The following is a 9,388-nucleotide window of genomic DNA, read 5'->3' as shown; positions in this document are numbered from 1 at the left end:
TGATTAGCTCTAGTAGTTTTCTGGTAGCATCTTTAGGATTCTCTATGTATAGTATCATGTCATCTGCAAACAGTGACAGCTTTACTTCTTCTTTTCCAATTTGGATTCCTTTTATTTCCTTTTCTTCTCTGATTGCTGTGGGTGGGTGGAGGTGAGGGCTCCTTATCAAGCCTCTGCGCAGGAGCTGTGCCCGGGGGATGGTACACCAGCTCCCACCCAGAAACATGTCTTTCCCTCTACCCCTTGCCCTCTCTCACTCCTCCATGTCCAGCTTGTCTTGAGTCAAAGTATTCTTTTTCTTCCCATGTATTTATTTATTTTATTTTTATTTTGTTTTTATTTTTTATTAGTTTCTGCTTTATAACAAAGTGAATCAGTCATACATATACATCTGTTCCCACATCCCTTCCCTCATGCATATCCCTCCCTCCCACCCTCCCCATCCCACCCCTCCAGGCGGTCACAAAGCACCGAGCTGATCTCCCTGTGCTCTGCGGTTACTTCCCACTATCTATCTTCCTTACCTTTGGCACTGTATATATGTCCATGCCTCTCTTTCGCTTTGTCACAGCTTACCCTTCCCCCTCCCCATATCCTCAAGCCCATTCTCAAGTAGGTCCGTGTCTTTATTCCTGTTTTACCCCTAGTTTCTTCATGACATTTTTTAAAATTCCATATATATGTGTTAGCATACGGTATTTGTCTTTCTCTTTCTGACTTACTTCACTCTGTATGACAGACTCTAGGTCTATCCACCTCATTACAAATAGCTCAGTTTCGTTTCTTTTTATGGCTGAGTAATATTCCATTGTATATATGTGCCACATCTTCTTTATCCATTCATCCAATGATGGACACTTAGGTTGTTTCCATCTCCGGGCTATTGTGAATAGAGCTGCAATGAACATTTTGGTACATGCCTCTTTTTGAATTATGGTTTTCTCAGGGTATATGCCTAGTAGTGGGATTGCTGGCTCATATGGTAGTTCGATTTTTAGTCTTTTAAGGAACCTCCATACTGTTCTCCAAAGTGGCTGTAGCAATTCAAATTCCCACCAGCAGTGCAAGAGTGTTCCCTTTTCTCCACACCCTCTCCAGCATTTATTGTTTCTAGATTTCTTGATGATGGCCATTCTGACTGGTGTGAGATGATATCTCATTGTAGTTTTGATCTGCATGTGTCTAATGATTAATGATGTTGAGCATTCTTTCATGTGTTTGTTGGCAGTCTGTATATCTTCTTTGGAGAAATGCCTATTTAAGTCTTCTGCCCATTTTTGGATTGGGTTGTTTGTTTTTTTTGCTATTGAGCTGCATGAGCTGTTTTTAAATTTTGGAGATTAATCCTTTGTCAGTTGCTTCATTTGCAAATATTTTCTCCCATTCTGAGGGTTGTCTTTTGGTCTTGTTTATGGTTTCCTTTGCTGTGCAAAAGCTTTGCAGTTTCAATAGATCCCATTTGTTTATCTTTGTTTTTATTTCCATTTCTCTAGGAGGTGGGTCCAAAAGGATCTTGCTGTGATTTATGTCATAGAGTGTTCTGCCTATGTTTTCCTATAAGACTTTGATAGTTTCTGGCCTTACATTCAGGTCTTTAATCCATTTTGAGCTTATTTTTGTGTATGGTGTTAGGGAATGATCTAATCTCATACTTTTACATGTCCCTGTCCAGTTTTCCCAGCACCACTTTTTTTTTTTAATTTTTTGCCTTATAACAAATTTAATCATTTATACATATACATATGTTTCCATATCCCCTCCCTTTTGCGTCTCCCTCCCACCCTCCCTATCCCACCCCTCCAGGCGGTCACAAAGCACCGAGCTGATCTCCCTGTGCTATGCGGCTGCTTCCCACTAGCTATCTACCTTATGTTTGGTAGTGTATATATGTCCATGCCGCTCTTTCACTTTGTCACAGCTTACCCTCTCCCCTCCCCATATCCTCAAGTCCATTCTCTAGTAGGTCTGTGTCTTTATTCCTGTCTTACCCCTATGTTCTTCATGACATTTTTTTTCTTAAATTCCATATATATGTGTTAGCATACAGTATTTGTCTTTCTCTTTCTGACTTACTTCACGGTGTATGACAGACTCTAGGTCTATCCACCTCATTACAAATAGCTCAATTTCATTTCTTTTTATGGCTGAGTAATATTCCATTGTATATATGTGCCACATCTTCTTTATCCATTCATCTGATGATGGACACTTAGGTTGTTTCCATCTCCGGGCTATTGTAAATACGGTTGCTATGAACATTTTGGTACATGTCTCTTTTTGAATTATGGTTTTCTCAGGGTATATGCCCAGTAGTGGGATTGCTGGGTCATATGGTAGTTCGATTTTTAGTCTTTTAAGGAACCTCCATACCGTTCTCCATAGCGGCTGTACCAATTCACATTCCCACCAGCAGTGCAAGAGTGTTCCCTTTTTTCCACACCCTCTCCAGCATTTATTGTTTCTAGATTTTTTGATGATGGCCATTCTGACTGGTGTGAGATGATATCTCATTGTAGTTTTGATTTGCATTTCTCTAATGAGTAAAGATGTTGAGCATGCTTTCATGTGTTTGTTGGCAGTCTGTATATCTTCTGTGGAGAAATGTCTATTTAGGTCTTCTGCCCATTTTTGGATTGGGTTGTTTGTTTTTTTGTTATTGAGCTGCATGAGCTGCTTATAAATTTTGGAGATTAATCCTTTGTCAGTTGCTTCATTTGCAAATATTTTCTCCCATTCTGAGGGTTGTCTTTTGGTCTTGTTTATGGGTTCCTTTGCTGTGCAAAAGCTTTGAAGTTTCATTAGGTCCCATGTGTTTATTTTTCTCTTTATTTCCATTTCTCTAGGAGGTGGGTCAAAAAGGATCTTGCTGTGATTTATGTCATAGAGTGTTCTGCCTATGTTTTCCTCTAAGAGTTTGATAGCTTCTGGCCTTACATTTAGGTCTTTAATCCATTTTGAGCTTATTTTTGTGTACGGTGTTAGGGAGTGATCTAATCTCATACTTTTACATGTCCCTATCCAGTTTTCCCAGCACCACTTATTGAAGAGGCTGTCCTTTCTCCACTGTACATTCCTGCCTCCTTGATCAAAGATAAGTTGACCATATGTGCGTGGGTTTATCTCTGGGCTTTCTATCCTGTTCCATTGATCTATCTTTCTGTTTTTGTGCCAGTAAAACACTGTCTTGATTACTGTAGCTTTGTAGTGTAGTCTGAAGTCAGGGAGCCTGATTCCTCCAGCTCCGTTTTTCGTTCTCAAGATTGCTTTGGCTATTCGGAGTCTTTTGTTTTTCCAAACAAAGTTTGAAATGTTTTGTTCTAGTTCTGTGAAAAATGCCAGTGGTAGTTTGATAGGGATTGCATTGTACCTGTAGATTGCTTTGTGTAGTAGAGTCATTTTCACAATATCGATTCTTCCAATCCAGGAGCATGGTATATCTCTCCATCTATTTGTATCATCTTTAGTTTCTTTCATCAGTGTCTTATAATTTTCTGCATACAGGTCTTTTGTCTCCTTAGGTAGGTTTATTCCTAGGTATTTTATTCTTTTTGTTGCAATGGTAAATGGGGGTGTTTTCTTGATTTCACTTTCAGATTCTTCATCATTAGTGTACAGGAATGCCAGAGATTTCTGTGCATTAATTTTGTATCCTGCTACTTTTCCAAATTCATTGATTAGCTCTAGTAGTTTTCTGGTAGCATCTTTAGGATTCTCTATGTATAGTATCATGTCATCTGCAAACAGTGACAGCTTTACTTCTTCTTTTCCAATTTGGATTCCTTTTATTTCCTTTTCTTCTCTGATTGCTGTTGCTAAAACTTCCAAAACTAAGTTGAATAAGAGTGGTGAGAGTGGGCCACCTTGTCTTGTTCCTGATCTTATTGGAAATGGTTTCAGTTTTTCACCATTGAGGACAATGTTGGCTGTGGGTTTGTCATATATGGCCTTTATTATTTTGAGGAAAGTTCCCTGTATGCCTACTTTCTGCAGGGGTTTTATCATAAATGGGTGTTGAATTTTGTCGAAAGCTTTCTCTGCATCTATTGAGATGGTTTTTCTCCTTCAATTTGTTAATATGGTGTATCACATTGATTGATTTGCGTATATTGAGGAATCCTTGCATTCCTGGAATAAACCCCACCTGATCATGGTGTATGATCCTTTTAATGTGCTGTTGGATTCTGTTTGCTAGTATTTTGTTGAGGATTTTTGCATCTATGTTCATCAGTGATATTGGCCTGTAGTTTTCTTTCTTTGTGACATCCTTGCCTGGTTTTGGTATCAAGGTGATGGTGGCCTCGTAGAATGAGTTTGGGAGTGCTCCTCCCTCTGCTATATTTTGGAAGAGTTTGAGAAGGATAGGTGTTAGCTCTTCTCTAAATGTCTGATAGAATTCGCCTGTGAAGCCATCTGGTCCTGGGCTTCTGTTTGTTGGAAGATTTTTAATCACAGTTTCCATTTCAGTGCTTGTGATTGGTCTATTCATATTTTCTATTTCTTCCTGATTCAGTCTTGGCAGGTTGTGCATTTCTAAGAATTTGTCCATTTCTTCCAGGTTGTCCATTTTCTTGGCATAGAGTTTCTTGTAGTAATCTCTCATGATCTTCTATATTTCTGCAGTGTGAGTTGTTATTGAGTCAAAGTATTAAAAGCGTGCTGGAGAAAGTCGGACAGCAACTTTCACAAATAAGCCAACTGCGCAATTAATAGCTCTTCTTCCCTTGTGAACAGTTTTATTCATTTTTAAGAATCATGCAGCGGTCCATAAATATTGCATCCTTGACCTCCCCACTGTAGTGTGCCCATGAGTGTACTCCAGGGAGTGAGGGGTACACAGATGGCACAACAGTACACACATACTTACACACACTAGGTGTGCAGATCCTAAAGCAAAGTGAGCAAGCAGCATGCCAAGGTCAGGTGAACAGGACACAAACCCTCCCCAGGTGAGATGGCTTAACGTGTGTGGATCCGTGCCCAGGAGATGCCCCAGCGTTGGCATGACCTCTGGTGGGATGGGACTGGGGAAGAGAAGGAAAAAGGGCTCTGTGAGAAGGCTGGGATCACCACACCACCCGGAAGTGAGCTCATAGGTGAGCTCCGACCTGAGTGTGGCAGGAAGGAGCCCCAGGCCTCTGGTTAGTCTGTGTCCTTGTGTGAGAAACCAGGCCCCGTCATATTCTCTGTGGGTCAACTGCTAACAACATGACCATCTCCAGATGATGACTGGGGCGGCTGTCCTGTTCCCCGACCAGGTTCTGTGCCCTGTTCCCTGACCCCAGCCCTTTTGGATGGGATATTTCTGCTCGCCAAAAAGCTAAATGAGGGCAAAGAGGTGAGGGGATGGGGGAGAGAGCAGGAACTGTCTGAGAAACAGGAGTGAAGGGCCACTTCTCACCCGGGTATGTCTTGGTTATGGAACCAAGGCCTTGAGGAATCTCTCTGAGCCTCTTCCTGGGAGAAGACAGACCCTCCAGAAAGGGTGAAGGCAATGGCTTCCTCTTAGGGTTCCTGGCCACTGTGGCAACTCTTTACCTGCATCTCCTTCATCTCAGGTAACACCACACTCTGAATACTACCTGCCGGGAGATGAGGTTGATCTGTATACCACCTCCCCAGGCTAAGGGAGCGCCCCCTTCCCTAGTGCTTCTGGGACTCAGACTTCAAGGAGATCAGGAAGTGTGGTTATTGCTCGAATCTTCAATATGAAAGGGGCTGTAAGAATGTTTCAGGGAAAGGAAGGACATTAAATGGGGCCTGAAACAGCAGAACCCGCTGCAGGATTTCAGAGCGGGTGGACACGGGAACTCAAGGCAGAAGCTGAGATTCAGGCTTGGCTCATGTAGTGTCTGTCAAGACCACAGGCCTCCCCCTGCCCACCCCCAGGGCAGGATGTGAACCACAACCACCAGGCAGTGAGGGTCACCAGGCACCTGGTGGCGCAAAGCAGCCACACAGGAGGTGCAAAACATTCCCCGGCACTGGGCTCTCCTTGAGGCCTTGGGAAGGACCCTGAAAAGCTCTTCTAGGGCAACAATTCCAACTACTAATTCAGGCCATCATGGTGGGCATAGCCTAGGGCTCTGTCATATCAGCCTCACAAACTGTTGGATCCCACTTTGCTTCTCAATCTCATGCTCCACTAAATAACCACCTCTTCCAAAAGCCAGCAGACAATGCATCTATCAGAGAGCTATGAGGAATCCATTGATAACACTAGTGTTGAGGGATGAACAGCCAACAGCTTACGGTCTTGCTGTTTCAGGCTGTTATTTATATGCCCTACAGCAGAGTGAGGTGGGGTGCACATGTGATTTGAACAATATCTCTAAATCTCTGATGAGCCTATGGAAGGCAGTACCTCCGGCTCCCCCCATCAGGCTCAGCTGATCTGGAGGACAGGGGAGGAAAACCGGTGGGGTGGGGAGCCTCCCAGACCACCACTGACCCCAGCTCAGCCCTTCCCCCAACCTCCTTTGGGGTTCCTGGGCACCAAATGAGAACCACCGGTCCACCCCTCTCTCAGCTTCTTTCTTCAACTCTTTCAGAAAAGCGGGGTGGAGACGGGGGCAGCAGGGGTAAGAATGCCACCTCCACCTGACAGGGCGGTAGTGATGAAACGTGATAATATACGACAGTCCCTAACAAGTGCCTGGTACATAGAGGGGGTCAAAAATGCCTTTGCAGTGTCACCTTAGGATGGAGCCCCAGGCCTTCCTGAGTGCACCTGATCATAAAGAACTCCCCGGTAGGTCATCATGTAACTGAGGGGTTCTCAGATTCAAGGCCTCCTTCCTAAGCAGACACACGAGGCATAGCCTCTGCTACCAGAAGCAAGAACTGTTTTCCCAACCAACCTTCTGGTGGTTGCCACTGCTTCTTGTCCTTGAGAGAGGAACCCCTAATGCATTTTGAGGGAAACCCCACTTACAGTGCAATATGGCTTTCCCTTCTCACAGGAGTCATCCCCCAACGCCACCCCAAACTGCAGGTTTCAGATTGGTTATGATGTCCCAGAGACTAGAAAATGCTAGATGGGTGTTTGTAATGAAGTCACCCAAACTCTTGAGTCTTCTTGGTCTACCTCCTAAGGAGAAAAAAAAAAAAGATACACAAGAAATAACCAGTCTGTAGACCACAGCTCCACCTGAAGATCAAGATACAGTGGAAACATTCCAGAGACTCTCTGCAAAGGGTCTCATGAGCTGCAGTTCGAGTGGCTTTAGCCGACAAGGAGAAAAGAGGTTTCCAGTCCCTTCTGAGAGGGGAAGGATCACGGTTGCGGAAGAAGATGAGTCTGGGAGAAGGGTCAGGTGCCCTCAACATCCAGCTTTCACGTGGGTCTAAAAAGTCTCCGTGTGTCTTGCTGAGGATGCCCAGGAGGTCAGTGGTGCCATGAGGCCAGGATGGGATGTGAGAACGGGAGGAGAGCCCTGGTACAGGGGCTAAGGCTCTCAGATGGCCAAAGGATCCCACACGCAGAGCCTGTTCTCGGGGTCCTCCAGGCTGCCAGAAGATGAGCGTCTGCGCTGCGTGTTCCAACGACTGACCACGTTGTCGTCAGCCTGCCAGGCACCTGAGAAGAGGAAAGGAAGGTTACCGGACCTTTGGTTTGGTGCAGATGGTGTCTCTGGCAGGACAGTCCGGGAGTTTGGCACGAAAGCTGGCAAGATGCGCATTAGCTGGAACTCCCACAGGGTGCAAACCACAGCACGTGAAACTTGGGAGCAGTGGCGTCCACTGGGCGAGGGACAGTCATGGCCACTGTGGCCCACTGATGGAGGGACATGCAGGATGGTCCTTGTTTTGTGAGCTTGCCGTAGGATCCACCTTTGTATCTTTATTTGGTCTTGAAGTTTGCCTAAGTGTTACAGCGGACCAGGAAAAGAAACTGAGTCTGGCTGAGACTTTCACGAGAGCAGGAGGAGGTGAAGGGGAGGGAGAAGAGTGTGTTAATTTGGGCTCAGAGTTAGTGTTTGCTGTGGGGGCCAGGGTGGGGCAGGAAGGGACTGGCTGCCCAGCAGGGTGCCAGGGACCAAATGGCATGGCAGAGAACAGAGTGACAGCTGTTCCTCTCCTTCTGCACCCGAACAGCCCACCGAGAGTTGCTATCAGCTGGTGCCACCAACCCCAGGAGACATTAGCTCCAGAGCTTTGGGGTCCCCCGGGTACCATCCACGAAACTCATCATCTTCCCCCCTCGTACTGCAGTTCCTGCACGAGAAGCACCCGCTGCCCATGCTGGAAACCCACTCCTGAAGCTTCTCTCTCCTTCATGCTCTGTATCCAATCCACCATGACCTGCTGCTTGTTCAAGCTCTAGTAAGGTCTAAATCTGTAGTCAGAAAACCGGGATACAGCCCCAGCTTGTAACGTACTGACTGTGTGACCTTGGGCAGGTCACTGTACTTGGAGCCCTGGTTTTCCCATCCATCAGATGGGAGACAAGTACTTACTCCCCAGGGATGCTGTGAGACTAAGCGAGGTGACATGGAAGAGTGGTGAGCAGGGCGCCTGACTCACAGAATGTGCGTGAAAACCATCCGCCCCCCTGGCCTTGTTCAGGTTACACTCATCTCCCCCAAGTCGTCCTCCCAGCCCACAGACTGACTCCATCTGATTCAGTCCCCCCAGTGCAGCGAGATGGCCCTTCTGAAGGGAAAGGATGAAGCCCTAAGCCCCTGAGTTGGGGGAAAGCCTCCCATTCTCTGGCCGAGGACTGCTGAGCTGCCTCTTCCAGCACCTGCCCCCAGAAAGCCCCCCCCTGAAGCCAGATGGGGTCCATCGTGCTCCGAAGTATTCCCCCACTGGCCCGTACGACCACCCCATTTCTCATGCTGTGTGGAAATTCCTGGATCCTCCAGCACACGGTGATCTCTCCAGGGAAGAGCCGAGAGCCATGCCCTTCAGAGGGCTCAGTTCGTGGACGGAGCCGGCTGACCCTGGAGGGTGGACGTGACGCTCACTGTGTCACATTTGAGGGAGGCCACTCACAAATGTCTGGGGTCAGCTTCAGGTTAGGCCAGTCCAAGACACGAAACCCTTTAATGGCAGAAACACTAGGATTCAGCGGGTATAAATTGTGTATACCCATAAATGTCCTGGTGTGCTAATCCGCCCTAAGGCTCTAATAATAGTCTTGTGGAGGTGGACCCCAGGGGAAGGGGAGTGAGTGGGACAGGAAATGTTTAGGTATCTCTCACAGCCAGACGGAATGCGGGGATCTGTACTCCCTGGGTGTACCGGAGTCTGGCACATGGGTCCACAGTGCTTTACCGCTCTAAGGGTGACAGGATGAAGAGCAGGCAAGATTGCCCTTTCAAGTTAGGAACCCCCAGATGAAAGAAGTTGTTCCTTCATTTTATATAATTTGGTAGATCTCATACTT

Source organism: Mesoplodon mirus (assembly GCF_964341445.2).
Source record: "Mesoplodon mirus genome assembly, chromosome: 18".
NCBI lineage: Eukaryota > Metazoa > Chordata > Mammalia > Artiodactyla > Ziphiidae > Mesoplodon > Mesoplodon mirus.
Note: the sequence above shows the minus strand (reverse complement) of the source record.